At 40.8% G+C, this 18,503-nt stretch overlaps 1 protein-coding gene across 4 annotated transcripts in view; it reads left to right on the top strand.

The window, feature by feature from the left end:
* The window catches only part of LOC141106257 (rap1 GTPase-GDP dissociation stimulator 1-A-like), a 355,344-nt gene that overhangs the window by 92,636 nt on the left and 244,205 nt on the right, over nucleotides 1-18,503 (top strand). Inside the window, exons 1-2 of one of the 4 annotated variants that reach the window (XM_073596881.1) lie at nucleotides 8,033-8,246; nucleotides 8,337-8,489. The exons of 2 other annotated variants lie outside the window; for them this stretch is intronic. The gene's annotated coding sequence lies outside the window, so the exon portion shown is untranslated. Of the gene's footprint in view, nucleotides 1-8,032; nucleotides 8,247-8,336; nucleotides 8,490-18,503 lie in introns of those variants that run through there. One more of the 4 variants, XM_073596882.1, reaches the window with a different exon arrangement.

Raw genomic sequence — 18,503 nt, 5'->3', positions numbered from 1 at the left:
ACACGAGATTAGCAAAAGGAGCCAAAAGGGTGCCGCGCTTGGTTCTGAACTGGCCTTTTCTAGTCTCGTCGTACGTGGTTGACGTCTCCGCGTTCTTGGCGATCGGAAATTCCGACAACTTTGTGCGACCGTGTGTACGCCAAACAAGTTTGAGCCAACATCCGTCGGAAAAAATCCTAGGATTTTGTTGTCGGAATGTCCGATCAATGTCCGACCGTGTGTACGGGGCATAAGAGTTATAAATTGGAAATGTTGATTGAGAGTTTAGTTCTGCTTTAAGCAAAAAAAATAACATGCAGTACAGCCAGTTATGTTTGATGTCTTTTTTATATATTATTTTATCAACAAACATTTGTATGATTCCACAGTACTAAAGGCCAAATGTATATGCACAATTTACCAAGCCTTTACTATGCTTTTTACTTAGTATCTCAAGGCATAAGGCAACACTAGATAATTCATGAACATATTTTTCTTTCTGATTGTCCATTTTCTCAGTTTGATTTATTCTGCAATAATCATGGATATATTATGGATAACATTGTACATATTGTGCACCATTGTAGTGATCTCGGGCCTGTGGCAGTACTGTCCATTTCATCTTTTTTTTTTTATGTAAGACTTTGTATGGCTTGTCACTTTCTCTCAGTTTATATCTTAATAATAAAACTATTTAAAAAGTAAAAAAAATAAAATAAATACATTTCAGGCATACAGGTAACACAATAAGATCACTTTAATATCTTATGTAAGCACTGGTAGATCACATTCTATGGCATTATCAGAAACAAAGCATAGGAGCACAATATCCCAGTTCAGCATTGAAGCAATGAGAGAGAAAAACAGGGAAGAACCACCTAAGTGCAGTATTAGGATCAATATTTAATGCCAAGGTACTTAAAATCACTCACAGGAGAGAAGTAACAGGTTCATCTGTTCCCAGTAGTCCAGGGGGCTCCTAGTGTCAGGAATCGGCTTAATGCGTGGCTGTGTGTGTGAAGAATCCTCATCACGTCCTGTGGCCACCACGAAGGCATCTGGAACCAGCATGGAATGCATGGAAATTACATCACGGACAGCGAAGATACAGTATCTGAGTACACCCCTCACATTTTTGTAAATATTTTATTATATCTTTTCATGTGACAACACTGAAGAAATAACACTTTGCTACAATGTAAAGTAGTGAGTGTACAGCTTGTATAACAGTGTAAATTTGCTGTCCCCTCAAAATAACTCAACACAGACACAGCCATTAATGTCTAAACCACTGGCAACAAAAGTGAGTACACCCCTAACTGAAAATGTCCAAATTGGGCCCAATTAGCCATTTTCCCTCCTCAGTGTCATGTGACTTGTTAGTGTTACAAGGTCTCAGGTGTGAATGGGAGCAGGTGTGTTAAATTTGGTCTTATCGCTCTCACTCTCTCATAGTGGTCACTGAAAGTTCAACATGGCACCTCATGGCAAAGAACTCTCTGAGGATCTGAAAAAAAAGAATTGTTTCTCTACACAAAGATGGCCTAGGCTATAAGAAGATTGCAGAGACCCTGAAACTGAGCTGCAGCACGATGGCCAAGACCATACAGCGGTTTAACAGGACAGGTTCCACTCAGAACAGGCCTCGCCATGATTGACCAAAGAGGTTGAGTGCACATGCTCAGCGTCATATCCAAAGATTTTCTTTGGGAGAAAAACATATGAGTGCTGCCAGCATTCCTGCAGAGGTTAAGGCTCTGTTTCCACTACTGCGAGTTATTGTGCGACTTGACACATGTGAAGTCGCATGACAAGTCAAAACCCATGTATTTCAATGGTCCCCGTTCTAATTGGTGCGACTCAAGTCGCAGCGACTTCAAAAAAGGTTTTTGCACTACTTTGTTCCGACTTCGGTGCGACTTGTTCTCACATGGTTTTCACCGGTCCCATGTCATCGCATCAAAAATCACATTGCAAAGTTGCACTGTAAATCGCGCGACTTTGGGGTTGCAATAGTGGAAACAGAGCTTTAAGGGGTGGGGGGTCAGCCTGTCAGTGCTCAGACCATACGCCGAACACTGCATCAAGTTGGTCTGCATGGTTGTTGTCCCGGAAGGAAGCCTCTTCTAAAGATGATGTACGAGAAAGCCCGCAAACAGTTTGCTAAGGACAAGCAGACTAAGGACATGGATTACTGGAATCATGTCCTATGATCTGATGAGACCAAGATAAACTTGTTTGGTTCAGATGCTGTTAAACATGTGTTCCGGCAACCAGGTGAGGAGTACAAAGACAAATGTGTCTTGCCTATAGTCAAGCATGGTGGTGGGAGTATCATGGTCTGGGGCTGCATGAGTGCTGCCGCCACTGGCGAGCTAGAGCTTTTTAAGGGAATGCCAACATGTACTGTGACATACTGAAGCAGAGCATGATCCCCTTCCTCCAGAGACTGGGCCACAGGGCAGTATTCCAACATGACAACGACCCCAAACACCTCCAAGATGACCACTGCCTTGCTAATGAAGCTGCGGGTAAAAGTGACAGACTGGCCAAGCATGTCTCCAAACCTAAACCCTATTGAGCATCTGTGAGGCATCCTCAAACGGAAGGTGGAGGAGCACAAGGTCTCTAACATCCACCAGCTCTGTGATGTCGTCATTGAGGAGTGGAAGAGGACCTCAGTGGCAACCTGTGAAGCTCTGGTGAACTCCATGCCCAAGTAGGTTAAGGCAGTGCTGGAAAATAATGGTGGCCACACAAAATATTGACACTTTGGGCCCAATTTGGACATTTTCACTTAGGGGTGTACTCACTTTTGTTGCCAGCGGTTTAGACATTAATGGCTGTGTGTTGAGTTATTTTGAGGGGACAGCAAATTTACACCATTATACAAGCTGTACACTCACTACTTTACATTTCTTCAGTGTTCAAAATACAAAAACATACTTGGGGGGGCACACCCTAAAATGCTTTACATTCAAGATGGTGCTGCTATAAGACCAAAAACAGTACAAAATAGATTACAGCGCACACATATAAAAATGACATGTATCCTGCAAGGCTAGTTAAAAAACCTGAACATATTAAAAAATATGGGGGTTTGATCACAGTATATGGTCATATAGTGCTAAGCCCATTTACTGTGACAAAGTACCCCAAATAAGTGGGTCCTACCCTAGTAATAGAATGAAAGAGTACCTGTGTCTCAACCATGGGAGATAAACTCTATGTGGGAGAACTGAAGGGATTCCTCCTATGCACTGGTGGCCACTAATAAGAGATAATGAAGAGGGGGAGGGGTGCTCCAGCCCAAGAGACCTGGTCAGGGTCCATACAATATACAAAAACATACTTGGGGGCACAACCTAAAATGCTTTACATTCAAGATGGTGCTGCTATAAGACCAAAAACAGTACAAAACAGATTACACGCACACGTACAAAAATGAAATATATCCTGCAAGGCTAGTTAAAAATTTCTTCAGTGTTGTCACATAAATAGATATAATAAAATATTTACAAAAATGTGAGGGGTGTACTCACGTTTGTGAGATACTGTACATCCAGAGGAACAGTGCAATAACAGGAAATGGACAGATAGGCCTTGGGGGACCCGAGAAGGGTCGGATCGGGGCTGCTCTGTGCATTGCACAGAGCAGGTAAGTCTGACATGTTTGTTTGAAAATAAAATATGGGTTTAAAAGCACTTTAAATTGTAACTAAAGGCAAAACTTTAGGTAAGGGAGAGATATAACCCCTGTCAGTTTTTTTGCCATCTGTGCCCCATTAGGGAGATTTTCCTTCACTTCCTGCGCCCAGGGCCATCTTTAAGGCAGTGCAAAAGGGGCAGCTGCTTTGGACCCCATCATTGTTGTGGGGCCCAAAGCAGCTGCCTCATACTTGCTATCCCAGTTTAAATTCCCTTGTCCTTTGAAGTTTTAATCCTGTGCTGTGTCCCAATTGTTTTGTACAGATGACACACCTGCAGACCCTGTGTTTACATGTAAATAACCTACATTGATATGTAAATAGGGGTGGCATTAACATGTAAATATATGTAAATAGAGGTCACATCCACCACCACTTCTGCTGAATGCTGCCCACAGGGGAGGTAAAGGGCCGTGCTGGAAAGACCTGCCCACAACTGTGGTCATTAAGCCTAACATCAGCCTGTTCTGCAAAGATAAGCAAACCCTTTTTCAAAATACCACAGCACCGTGAATTTTGGTGCATGTGAATATGCACATCTCAGCAGATGCGTGAGAGTGTCATTAACAATTAAGGGCACTACTGTGTATCTGCTAAAGGGCAGAACGTTTCTATGGTGTCAGGGGTTTACATGCGTTCCCAACATACACAAATGTAAACGCAGGCTAAATGTCTCAGTTACATTGGTGGTCAGTGTAAATCTTCTCATTACATTGGGTCTTGGTGTACAATCCTTTCATTCACACTAGTGGCCAGTGTGAAGGTCCCTCTTACATTAGTGGTCAGTGTTAATACCTCCTTACATTAGTGGTTACTGAGAATGCTCCTATTACATTAGTGGTCAGTGTAAATCCCCATTACATTAGTAGTCAGTGTAAATCCCCATTACATTGGTGGCCAGTGTAGAACCTCCTCTTTATATTGGTAATCAGTAAAAAAATCCAAACTTTCATTTGTGGTCAGTTTCGAAACCCTCCCTTACATTGGTCATCCATGTAGAAGCCCCCTTGAAAATTGGTGGCGAGTGTAAATCCCCCCCTTACATTGGTGGCCAGTGTAGAAATTACCTTTGTTGGTTGTTGATGTAAAATCCTCCATTATTTTGGTTGTCAGTGTAAATTCTTTATTACGTTGGTGATCAGTGTACATTTCCCTTTACATTGGTGGTAAGTGCAGAGTTGCCCTTACACTAGTGGTCAGTGTAACTCCCCCTTTACACTGGTCAGCGTAAACCCCCCTAACATTGGTGGTCAGTGTAGAAGTGTCACCTTACATTGGTGGTCAGTACAAATCTCCTCAACAATGGTTGCGGTGTAAATTCCCCCTTACATGAAGGTCATTGTACAGTATATTCCCCCTTACACTGGTGGTTGGTGTACATGCTCCTATTACATTGGTGTCAGTGTAGAAATCCCTCTTTATATTGGTAGGTGATGTAAAACCCCCCCATTACATGGTGGTCAGTGCAAATTCCCCCTCACATTGGTGGTCAGTGTAAATCCCCCCTCACATTGGTGGTCATTGTAAATTCCCCATTACATTGGTGGTCAGTGTAGAATCCCCCACTACTGTATATACTTGCCAAAGATTTCCAGCTTTGCTCTACTTGATTTAGAATTTGCAACAGTGCACTGCCTCCATTTGCCACTGATCCCATCAACCCCCCAGTATTGCCACTGAAAAGAGAGAAGGAAAAAGGGGTTAAAAACAACATGTATGACTTTATCCATAAAAAGTAATTTTTATTTTACATAATTAAAACACGTATATGAACAAAACAATTTGCACTTAAAAACAATGTCTGAATATCAAAGACGCCACATTGACTGATGGACAAATGATCGAAAAAATACCACTTGACTATACAGCCACTCTACATGTTTCGCTCACTTCGGAGCTTCCTCAGGAGTTTTGGCAATATACTAAGACAAGGTGTACTGTAGATAACAAAAGAAAAGAGCAAAGTAAAAATAAGATATGCTGTGATAAATTAATTGATGAATTTAGGAGGGCAGCTATACTGATCATTATAGCGGAGAGTGAAAAATACCTTTAGTAGAATCAAAAATCTTTGTACAAGAGAAACCACCTCATAGACGAGACGATATATTGATCAGAAACCACTAGAGGGCCCTATTTCATCATCTGAGAGTCATGCATATGAAGTTCAAACAACAAGGTTTGAAGTTATTCCTAAGAAATTAAACAAAAGACACTGATAAATCAAGCAGCTTTCGACACTGCTTGTGTATACATTGAACAAGACTGTGCAGGGATGCTTACCAGTTGTGGACATCAAGCAGACACAGAGGTTGGGGGAGAAACATAAAGTCTCCCCTGTGATGGAGAGCCTGCAGCAGAATGTAGTGGTATACAGGCTGCTCTCTTATACCCCTCCATCAACGGCGGTGTCTGGCGTCGCCGCCATGATGCGGACGAGTAGCGAGGGAGCCAGGGGGTGGCGAACGAGTGGAAAGGGGAGGAGTAACAGCATCGAGGGGCATGGCAAGGGGAACGTCAGCGGCTGCCGATGCGCATGCGTTGACACATGAAGCTGCAGATGCCATCTTGGAAAGGGGATAATGTATAACCATTGATTTAGAGCCATGTATTAGGTAAATTATTGAGTGCTAATCACTGTATATGTTAAATCAAAGAGGGCATGTTTATAAACATTATCCAATGGGTAGAAGATAAATTATCACCGTTCAGGAACAACCCCAAGACTGACACCTATAGAGGCACACAGGGGGAGGGCGATTGATTATCCACCCGCCCCGTGGGTGCCACCGGCGTCCATGTGGACCAAAGTTAAGCAGATCGGGACACTCAGAGGGTGAGAGAGACTGAGTTGGGCAATTCATACATCATTATTTGAAAAACCTTAAGGATTGAGGATTAAACGTAACTGCAGTGCAAAATCTGATTTTGAAAGAGAGGCCAAACTGCTTCGATCGCGCCTGCTGAGACGTGGCTACAGCAATAGATGCCTCAAGAAGGCTTATCTCAAGGCAAAAAACCAAGACAGAGCCTCACTCATACATAATCCCAAACCTAATCGAACAAATCCAGGTGTTCGTCTCATTACCAGATTTTCGGGGCAGCACCAACAAGTGCGGGACATCATGAGTAAATACTGGTACCTCTTGATGGGAGATGAAAAGGTCGCCAAACACCTGAAACCATACCCTGAAATTACTTTCAGGCGGTCTCGATCTCTCAGAGACACCCTGGTACATAGCCATTATGACGTTTCAACAAAATTGTGCAATGAATCCTTAAAAGGCAGTAGACCATGCCATCATTGTAATTTCTGCAGATTCATACATGCAGTACGCAGTATCCTGCTCCTTAATGGCCGCTTGTTTAGACCCAGTTTTTCGGTAACATGCCAATCGGTGGGCATTGTCTACATCATGCAATGCAGGTGTCAGATGTTCTATATCGGAAAAACTAAGCGACCTTTCTTCTGCAGAATAAAAGACCATGTCTCATTGATCCAAAAAAAAAAAAAACACATGGAAACCCCTATAGGTCGACACATCGGTTTACAACATAATTTTGATAGCAGTTGCATGCACTTTTTCGCCCTTGAGCATATCCCCCCTGGCGACAGAGGGGGGAATTATGACAAGGTGCTTCTTCAAAAGGAGGCACGCTGGATACATGAGCTTTCAGCTCTAAAATATCCAGGTTTAAATGACGCTTTCAGCTTTAAACCATTTTTATAACATCATTTTTCTCAACTCTTTCTACAATCCAATTTCTTTTTGGTTTAAATGTAGGATTCATTCATCTTTCTACTCATTTCATTATTCATTTATTTGCTTCATTTTTTGTTGTATTTTATTCGTACTGCATTTGTTTGTATGTATTTTTCCCATGCATTGGATACTGTATTCTTCACAGGCTGCCTCCCCTTTATAAAAAAAAAGTTATAATTTTTTTTATAATTTATACATACAGGTTTTTCAAATAATGATGTATGAATTGCCCAACTCAGTCTCTCTCACCCTCCCGATCTGCTTAACTTTGGTCCACATGGACGCCAGGGGGCACCCACGGGGCGGGTGGATAATCAATCGCCCTCCCCCTGTGTGCCTCTATAGGTGTCAGTCTTGGTGTTGTTCTTGAACGGTGATAATTTATCTTCTACCCATTGGATATTGTTTATAAACATGCCCTCTTTGATTTAACATATACAGTGATTAGCACTCAATAATTCACCTAATACATGGCTCTAAATCGATGGTTATACATTATCCCCTTTCCAAGATGGCATCGGCAGCTTCATGTGTCGACGCATGCGCATCGGCAGCCGCTGACGTTCCCCTTGCCATGCCCCTCGATGCTGTTACTCCTTCCCTTTCCACTCGTTCGCCGCCCCCCTGGCTCCCTCGCTATTCGTCCGCATCACGGCGGCGACGCCAGACGCCGCCATTGATGGAGGGGTATAAGAGAGCGGCCTGTATTCCGCTACATTCTGCTGCAGGCTCTCCGTCACAGGGGAGACTTTATGTCTCTCCCCCAACCTCTATGTCTGCTTGATCTCCACAACTGGTAAGCATGCCTGCACAGTCTTGTTCAATGTATATGCAAGCTGTGTCAAAAGCTGCTTGATTTATCAGTGTCTTTTGTTTGATTTCTTAGGAATGACTTCAAACCTTGTTGTTTGAACTTCATATGCATGACTCTCAGATGATGAAATAGGGCCCCCTAGTGGTTTCTGATCAATACATCGTCTCATTAATTGTCTATGAGGTGGTTGTGCCTCTTGTACAAAGATTTTTGATTCTACTAAAGGTATTTTTCACTCTCCACTATAATGATCGGTATAAAATATATGATGTAACAGCGCTCAAGTCCGTGGATATAACAGTAAAATAACGTTAACGAAAGTATCTAAATGTATATCTCTCTCTATCTATACGATGATAGGTCAAATAATCTATAGAGAGGGTGAAAAACAGTAAACAGTGGTCCATAAAAATAGTACAGAAAAATGTCTATAATATGTGGATCATCCATAGTGTGGATGGATGGATGTGGGAGCCAGGGGGATCTGTGCAGCCAGGATACCAAGGGCAGCTTCCTGTAGAGTGAAGTCAGCTCTCCATGTATACATAAAAAAATCTAAAAAGAAAGCGCCTCTTAAGTATCATAGGTTTATTAAAGTATTAAAAGCATATAAAAACACTTACATTAGGGTATACGAATTGCAGCTTCCATAGAGAACTAAACCCGGTGTTTGTCACAAACTCCAATAGTGTAGGGCTAGATGAATGCCAGGCGGATGGCCGCGGACCTCCGCTCGGAAACGCCGGCTGTGTATGCGAACGGTTCTGTGCAGCTTGGACAGCTGTCTAGGTGGACGTGTGTTGAGAAGCTCCCGGCTAATATAACAGAAGCCCGAGGCCTATCCGGGAGTACCTGGCTGCTAGGCGGTCTGATGCCTATCCAGGTTGGAAGCAAGTAGCGTGGGGTTGGGGCTTTAGGCTTAGAGCCCAACCAAGTTGCCAGGGTTCTGCCGGCTGGAGAACCAAGCAGTTGCCACAGGTGAAGGAAACGAGTTGCCCTCCGAGACGACCATTCCTGTCGCCAGAGGTATGTAGCGCAAGCCTTGCCTGGCTGTAAGGAAATTGAAGCAATTGCTTAGTCTATATCTCTACCATATATACATTTTTCTATATATATATATAACTACCCATGTTCATCACTTAAGTTTTAATCATGTATTAATTTTCCTTTTCTTTTTTGTATTATTTTTTGACCATTATTCACACATCGTATATTTATCCATCCAATCTGTTTTTATGCTTTTTATGTCTTTTGAATAACTCTAACAGCATTATTAACTTGATCTTATATTTATTATTTTTATATATATTTTTTTTATATACCTTTACTTTCACATTAATTTGTAATCCATAGAGAATTTATCCTCATCATTGTCATTCAATCTCCCCAGACACTGTTCCCTTTCCCTCCCCCTTCATTTCGATTGGTCCTGATTGGTATTTGCTTCCCACATTCAGCTATTTAAGCTTCCTGGTTTGCTGTCCCTAATACACTTGACAAAGGAGCGTGCATGCTCGTTACGAGCTTCGCGCATGCTCAGAAACGTGTAGTGATCCCCAGCGAATCTGAGCGACCTGAGTGATGTCATCACCCATGTGACCTGTTGGAACGCGGAAGTGACTTTCTCACCTTACCGCATACACAGCCGGCGTTTCCGAGCGGAGGTCCGCGGCCATCCGCCCGGCATTCATCTAGCCCTACACTATTGGAGTTTGTGACAAACACCGGGTTTAGTTCTCTATGGAAGCTGCAATTCGTATACCTTAATGTAAGTGTTTTTATATGCTTTTAATACTTTAATAAACCTATGATACTTAAGAGGCGCTTTCTTTTTGGATTTTTTTATAATGATCAGTATAGCTGCCCTCCTAAATTCATCAATTAATTTTCAAATAAATCTTTTTATTGCTTATTTATTTCATTTTTTAATTGTTCCCTTTGCATTAAGGATTATACAAACCTATACTCCTCTGTGGACATATATTGACAGGCACTGCCAACGTGAGAGAGACGCAGTCGAATTATCGTATACTATTGACGCCAATTACTGGCTTCAATCATTGATTTCGAATTTGTCTCATGTAAGAATACAAATATAACTTTATCATTGTTATTTGCTGTTCCATTTGATCAAGGAATACTTGTTGATGTTTTCTGAGCTGTATGAATTACTTATCCATATATATATACAAAAAACTGTGAAATGTATCAATTACAACAGCATATCTTATTTTTGCTTTGTTCTTTTCTTTTATTATCTACAGTACACCTTGTCTTAGTACATTGCCAAAACTCCTGAGGAAGCTCCGAAGTGAGCGAAACATGTAGAGTGGCTGTATAGTCAAGTGGTGTTTTTTCGATCATTTGTCCATCAGTCAATGTGGCGTCTTTGGTATTCAGACATTGTTTTTAAGTGCAAATTGTTTTGTTCATATACTTGTTTTAATTATGTAAAATAAAAATTACTTTTTATGGATAAAGTCATACATGTTGTTCTACTGTACCTACTTCAATATACGAGCACTTTAAAAGTCCCGGGGGTTTTTAACCCCTTTTTCCCCTTTTTCTTTCTCTCTCTTCAGAATTATATGGGATGTGGTGCTTAAAGTTGCCTATGTCTGCCTTTACTATCCTATTTGCAGTATTGCCACTGATCACACACCCCCCTCCCCCAGCATTACCACTGATCCCAGGAGTCGTAGGATCCCTAGGAGTTTTCTGTCTATTGATGGGTCCCCTCACCTCCCCAGTCCATAGTGTGCAGGCAGTGAGGAGATGATGTGGTGTAACCTTTAGCAACCAATCAGTGAGCAGTAATGATGTGCACTAACCTCTTGCAACCAATCATTGAGCAGTAAGGATATGCAGTAACCTCTAGCAACCCTTCAGTGAGCAATAATAATGTGCAGTAACCTCTAGCAACCAATTGGTGGGTGGTAAGGATGTCCAGTAACCTCTAGCAACCAATCAGTGAACAGTGTTGATGTATAGTAATCTCTAACAACCAATCAACAAGCAGAAGTCATGTGCTGTAACCACTAGCAAATAATAATCAAGCCATAATGTGTGCTGTAGCCTCTAGCAACCAGTCAGTGAGCTGTAATGATACACTGTAACCTCTGGCAACCAATCGCAATCGCTACCTGATCTGATTCAGTAAACTGATTTTGAGTCTAACTGTTATTTCTTGCATGACTCAGAGCAGGCGGAGCGAAATTGCATGGAAGGGGGCCCAAGAAAATGTTTGCCCAGGATTAAACCAATATTAAAGACAGCCCTGCCTGCGCCATAGCCAAAACGAGAAGTGTGAAGAAATCCCTCTCAAGTGAAGGAATCCCAGTGTGTGACCAAGGTCACCATCTGATGTCAAACCACAATGTGTGATTTTCTTTCACTTTTACTTTCAAAGATAACGGTAAACAGGACAAATAGAGAGGGGGAATCTCCCAAACAGGGACAAAGACAGCAATAAAGATTGCCAGGTTTGAATCCCTCTCCACTCTATCCAAATCTAAAACAAAAAAAAATTGCCTTTAGTTATACTTGAAATTGCTTCTGCTTATAGGAGTATACAGTGCATCCAGAAAGTATTCACAGCGCTTCACTTTTTCCACATTTTGTTATGTGTATGTTATGTGAGCAAGCACCTTGCTGATAATAGCCTTCTTGATCCCATTCAGTCTGGATTTCGTCCTCAACACGCCACAGAAACTGCTCTCCTAAAACTAACAAACAATCAACTAACGGCCAAAACCAATGGACACTATTCTGTACTCCTACTCCTGGACCTCTCTGCTGCCTTTGATACAGTTGACCACCCCCTCCTCCTCAAAAAACTCCACGTCTTTGGTCTGCGTGACTGTACTCTTCGCTGGTTCTCTTCCTACTTATCCAACCGCACCTTTAGCGTTACTTACGATTCTACTTCCTTCTCTCCTCTTCCTTTCTCTCTCCCCCAAGGTTCTGTTCTTGAACCTCTTCTTTTTTCAATCTATACCTCCTCCCTGGGTCAGCTGATAGCCTCCCATGGTTTTCAATACCACCTCTACGCTGATGACACCCAAATCTATTTCTCTACCCCTCAGCTCACTCCTTCAGTCTCCTCAGGTATCACTAATTTACTATCCGATATATCAGTCTGGATTCCTCAAACTTAATCTATCCAAAATCAAACTTATCATTTTTCCTCCCCCTTGTGCCTCTTCCCCTGATCTCTCTGTCAAAATCGATGGCACAACTATAAGCCCATCCCCCGCATGCCAAGGTCACAGATATGGTCCTGGACTCTGAACTCTCCTTTAAGCCCCACGTCCAATCACTGTCCAAATCTTGCCCCTGGTCATCTCTCGCCTCGACTACTGCAACTCCCTCCTCATTGGCTTACCTCTAAATAGCCTATCCCCCCTTTGATCCATCATGAATGCTGCTGCCAGACTCATCCACCTTACCAACCACTCCATGTCTGCTACTCCTCTCTGTCACTCCCTCCACTGGCTTCTGCTCACCCAACTAATTAAATTCAAAATACTAACAACTATTTACAAAGTCATCCACAAATGTGCCCCCAACTACATCACTGACCTAGTCTCAAAATACCAACCTAATCATTCTCTTTGTTTTGTTCAAGACCTTCTGCTCTCTAGCTCCCTCATCACCTCCTACCATGCTTGCCTCCAGGACTTTTCCAGAGCCTCTCCAATCCTTTGGAACAGCTTATCCCAATCTGTCCGATTATCTCCTACTCTATTAGCTTTTAGACGATCCCTGAAAACCCTCCTCTTCAGAGCAGCCTATCCTACCCACACATAACTGTATTTTAATTTTCTCCAACTGATCATCCTCCACAGCTATTACCTTTTGTTCCACTTGACCCGCCCTCCTATATTGTAAGCTCTAACAAGCAGGACCCTCTGATTCCTCCTGTATTGAATTGTATTGTAACTGAACTATCTGCCCCCATGCTGTAAAGTACTGCGCAAACTGTTGGCTATATAAATCCTGTATAATAATAATGTTACAGCCTTATTCCAAAATGGATTAAATTCATTATTTTCTTCAAATTTTCTACAAACAATACCCCAGAATGACAAAGTTTGTTTGAAATCTTTGCAAATTTATTTAAAATAAAAAACAAATCACATGTACATAAGTATTTGCAGCCTTCGCCATGACACTCAAAATTGAGCTCTCCACTGATCATCCTTGAGATGTCTATATAAGGCCCCACAGTTAACAGTGCATGTCAGAGCCCAAACCAAGCCATGAAGTCCAAGGAATTATCTGTAGACCTCTGAGACAGGATTGTATAGAGGCACAGATCTGGGGAAGGGTACAGAAAATTTTCTGCAGCAATTTGAGAATAAGAACAGTGGCGTTCATCATCCGTAAATGTAAGAAGTTTGGAAACACCAGAACTTTTCCTAGAGCGGGCCACCCAGCCAAACTGAGCAATCGGGGGAGGTGACAAAGAACCCAATGGTCACTCTGACTAAGCTCCAGCATTTCTTTGTGGGGAGAGGAGAACCTTCCAGAAGAACAACCATCTCTGCAGATCTCCAACAATCAAGCCTCTATGGTTGAGTGGCCAGATGGAAGCCACTCCTCAGTAACAGGCGCATGACAGCCCATCTGGAGTTTGCCAAAAGGTACCCGAAGGACTTTCAGACCATGAGGAACAAAATTCTCTGGTCTGATGAAAGAATTAATTCCTTGGCCTGAATGGCAAGCATCATGTCTGGAGGATCTTAGCAGTGAAAACAGGGAAACTTTGCACACCATTAATGACATTTAAATGATGACTAAAGGCAAAACTTTTTTATTAACTTTGGATAGAGTGGAAAAGGATTAGAACACCTGTCAAGTATTTAGTGCTGTTTGGCCTTCATTAGGGAGATTTGCCTTTCCTATTTGTCTTATTTAATTTTATCACTAAGAGTGAAGAACATCCCAAATTTTGGGTTGTCCCCAGAACCAAAAAAGGGGAAAAATCTTCTAATGGGAACACTAAATAAGTTGGTGAAAACCCTATTCTGGCTAAGGGACAGGAAATCTGCCCAATAGGACACAGATGACAAAATAGACAGGTTATAACCCTCCCTTACTCTATCCAAAAATGAAAAGGGAAAAAAAAAACATTTTTTGCTTTTAGTTCTACTTTAAAAGGAGAACAGAAGAATCTTTTCTGACTAAAAAAAAATAATATCCACCACATTTTGGTGTCTAAAATAGGATTTCTAAAACTTTGAAGAAGAAAAACATGTTCCCTTTAAGTTTGAAATGGCAGAATTTTCAGCCTGGAAGCTTAAGCAGCATATATCTTTTGCAGTGACATATATAGGTCAAAAGAAAAAAAAAAAAAAAGAGAGGGGGAAAAAAAAGGAATGATCTTGGTTATCAATGAATAATGTTACAGTTGACACTGAATTTGAGGACTGGATTTGTTCTAATAATAGAGACATTTTATCTCAAATAAACTGGATACAATTATCACCAGCTAGAAGATATGTCTTTACAACGAATAACTGGTTGTATCAGGAATGCTGCAGAGTTTTTGTTTTTATTTCGACATTCAGTACAATTACATAACATTGTCTACAGCAAACGGATCCTTTTCAAGGACTTTTGCATGTCATTGTGCATATGGTGTGACTCTGCTTATGTGTCCTTAGGGACACAACAAAGCACCTGCACTGTTTGTGTTTGTTAACCCTCTCTGCAATGCTTCACTGGAAATGTGTCAGTTGTCGGACCTGCTGACTTTGCATTAGCTTCTTGTATTGCTGCATTAACATTATCTGTGACCCTAGAGCTTCAGGGACAAATACTAATGGGTTTATATTTCTTGCATATGCAATTTTAAAGGGCCCCTGTGTGTTTTATGCAGATCATTTTATTTGTAGCCATGCAGACCTCAGACTGATGTTTTATCCATTAAAATGTTTAATAATTTAAATTGCCTCTCAGGAAAACTGTTCTGTTTAACTGGTTGTGTTTTTTCAAAATAAATAGCTAAAAGAGTTAAATTGGAAGAAAATTATCTCAATCAACAATAATAATGTTCAATCCTTATGAAGTATTTAGTATTAGTAAATAGATAGGAAGGTATATTATATTTACTTATTTTAAACTTTTTTCTTCAGTTGCTTCCTGGCTTCTGGCGTAGGCCAAAATGATGTCATACATCCCAGAAGTCTTCATAGGCATTTTTACATTTTTATCTTTCATCTGGGGGAGGTGGGGGCTTTCTTATCTAAGCACACCTTCCTGAATGCATGCTTGAGGGCAGATGGATTCTAGGAAGTAAATGCTACACAAATCATCTGCCCTTACTCAAGATGGCTGCGGCTAGAAATTTCTCAGCTAAATGAAGCGTGGAGACATGGATGGATTGGTGAGCTTGTTTTGAATATTAACATTGAAATAAATAGCATTTTCCCTTTGTGGTGCACAAATACAGTTTAGTTCTGCTTTGAGTAGAAATGGGCAGGCAATTTCACTAAACTGAAATTAGCCAATAATTTTACCATGCTATACTGCTAGGCAAAAATAACGTTTAAAAAAGGAATTACCCTTTATCCTTTAAAGCAGCAATAATCAAACAGGGTCTATGAAATTCTGGGGCTCCTCCAGATATTGATAACGGTAAGGACTGGCCAGTTGACCTTTCATAATTCCAGAACCAATGCCACATTACACAGCCATCTGCAAGGATAGCTTTCTTCCTGTTGACTACCAATGCAGGGGGCGTTGTTCCAACTCACCACCAAAGTACCCTCCCCATGTTGAGGGCATGTGGCCTGGTATGGTTCAGGAGGGCGGGGCGCTCTCTCGTCCCCCCCTCTTTTCCTGTGGACTGCCAGGTTGTTTGCTCGGAAAAGGGTCTGGTACGCCATTTTTTAAAAAATTTTGGCACAGGGCTCCCCTTAAAATCCTTACCAGACCTGAAGGGTCTGGTATGGATTTTGGAGGGGACCCCTATGCCATTTTTTTCTTTTTAATTTGGCGCAGGGTTCACCACTTCACAGGCAGGGTAAGGACATCCCTTGGAGATAGTATTTAAAGGAATTTTGCATTTGTAATGTTTCAATTTAAACATCAATAAAATTGCTGCTCCTTGCCAATCTGAATAATAAAAAAAAATTGCCTCCCTAAGGCAGTGCCCAGCCCCCAATGCCATTTTATTTTGCAATCCCCTGCCTACTAGCCTAGAATATGCCCATTACTGTTTTTTAACAATTGGCTCCCTTTGACTTCAGTGGGGTTAGGAATCCACCCTCAAACTTTAGTAATGTTTGCCCAACCCGTCTCGATATGTTCTGGTCATCCCTATTTGTTACCACTCTGAGGGAGTCTGTCTGTATCTTTTCTGGATATTATTGTTATTTTTAATTGTATTTTTGGAGGGGACATTTACTGAAAATGTGTTATCATAAAGAGGAGTGGGGTTGAAAATTATCCACTGAAAACCCTTTTGTTGTGTCACATAATGATCAGCTGAATTTTTTTATTAACAAAGGGTTAGGGTTAAAACTAGGGTTGCCATTAGGGTTAGTGTTTTTTGCCTCAATAACAGGTCCAGGATTGTTAAGAGGAGCTTCCCTAACTCTCAAGAGCAATTGGACATAGGAGATACATCCTAGAAAACTTCAACAAAGTTCAACAAGGTTTCCAGGGCACATCTGTATGCCCTGTTTGTTGTCTCCCCTCCACCACAACGTGAGTGCTATTGCCTGCAAATCCCAGCCGTCAAATTGGCAGTTGAGACTTGTTCTGTATGGCAGGGCTAGCTGGAACTGTTCCTGTTCAAAATGACATTTGCAAATATCTACAAGTGTCATTGAGAAATATTATGTAACAATGTATTGTTATATTGTATTTACTCAATTTTTTTTATAGGTAGATCAAAGGAATCTTTGATTCTGCATATGACCTTAGTTAAAGCAATCTCACAAGTAAAAACATGTTTTGTAATGTGTTAATTTTGTGATCTTAAGTTATAAAAAAATATTGGCAATTAAACAGGCTTATAACATAAATGTAAGCATTGTTCTAGTCCAGTGATGGCGAACCTTGGCACACCAGATGTTTTGGAACTACATTTCCCATGATGCATCATATCATGGGAAATGTAGCTCCAAAACATCTGGGGTGCCAAGGTTCGCATCACTGTTCTAGTCCATAAGGGGTATATAGGTACAAGACCTGAAGTGTTTGAAAGCCTCCTTCATTTCACTTTCCTCATTATCTCCAAATAATTTTGCTAAATGGTAAAAGCTTGCAGAAATTTCTAAATTTTCAGAGATTTCACAGAAATGTAAGCAAAGCAAAAAAAAATGTAACAAAGGAAAATAATTTTGGTCATTCATTGTAATAAGACAGTGTGAAAAATGTAAACATTAAAAAGTGTAATGAAAAGGTTTAGAGCTTGCCCAATGCCTCATCATTCATTTTTATAATCTTTCAAAAGGCCTAGTCAAGATACAACACTACACACACACAATGAATATAGCAGTGTCTGTAGTTAATTGCAGATCACTGCAGTAAAAGCTGCCCCCTATCTGCTGCAGTCTGAATTACAAGAAGATGATGTTGTGGACACAGTAGGTATGAATTATTTACAATGTTCACTGTAGACTAGCACCTGTACAGAAATGTTAAATAAGGTTTTATATATATATATATATATATATATATATATATATATATATATATATATATATATATTACTTTGCATTGCTGAAAATATATATTTACAAAAGAGACTACTCTACAGTTAACATTTTTTTTAAAGTTAGATTACTTTTAGTGTCCTTAGATGTGCTCTGGTACTGATATACAGCTGTTTTCTAGAATTACATAGATATTCAAGTCAAAGAGAGAAATACTGTTTTCCAGGAGATAATAACCACCTTCTTACCTGTAAAGTACTTCATTTTCTGTACAGCCAGTGCTTGGCCGAATAAAAGGCCCTTATGTAATATCACTGCTTTACCCTGAAGATTGAGAGTCCCAGCCTGTGAGATAGATTAATTTCTCTAGGAAGTTTCACCTCTTCTAAACTTTTGTGTGCTGTGTATGTACAGCATGAAAAAGGAATTGAAAAGTTCTTTCTGAATCCTGTCTTATTGTACACACATCTAGTCTTTTTAAGGAAGTAACTATGTCTATTATTAATAAATATACAATGATTGTAGAGCAGTGTTTCTCAAACTGTGTGGAGAATTGCAGGTGTGCCGTGGG

This window comes from Aquarana catesbeiana, linkage group LG08 (assembly GCF_042186555.1).
Source record: "Aquarana catesbeiana isolate 2022-GZ linkage group LG08, ASM4218655v1, whole genome shotgun sequence".
NCBI lineage: Eukaryota > Metazoa > Chordata > Amphibia > Anura > Ranidae > Aquarana > Aquarana catesbeiana.
The sequence above is the reverse complement of the archived record's forward strand: the minus strand, read 5'-3'. Positions and strand labels throughout refer to the sequence as shown.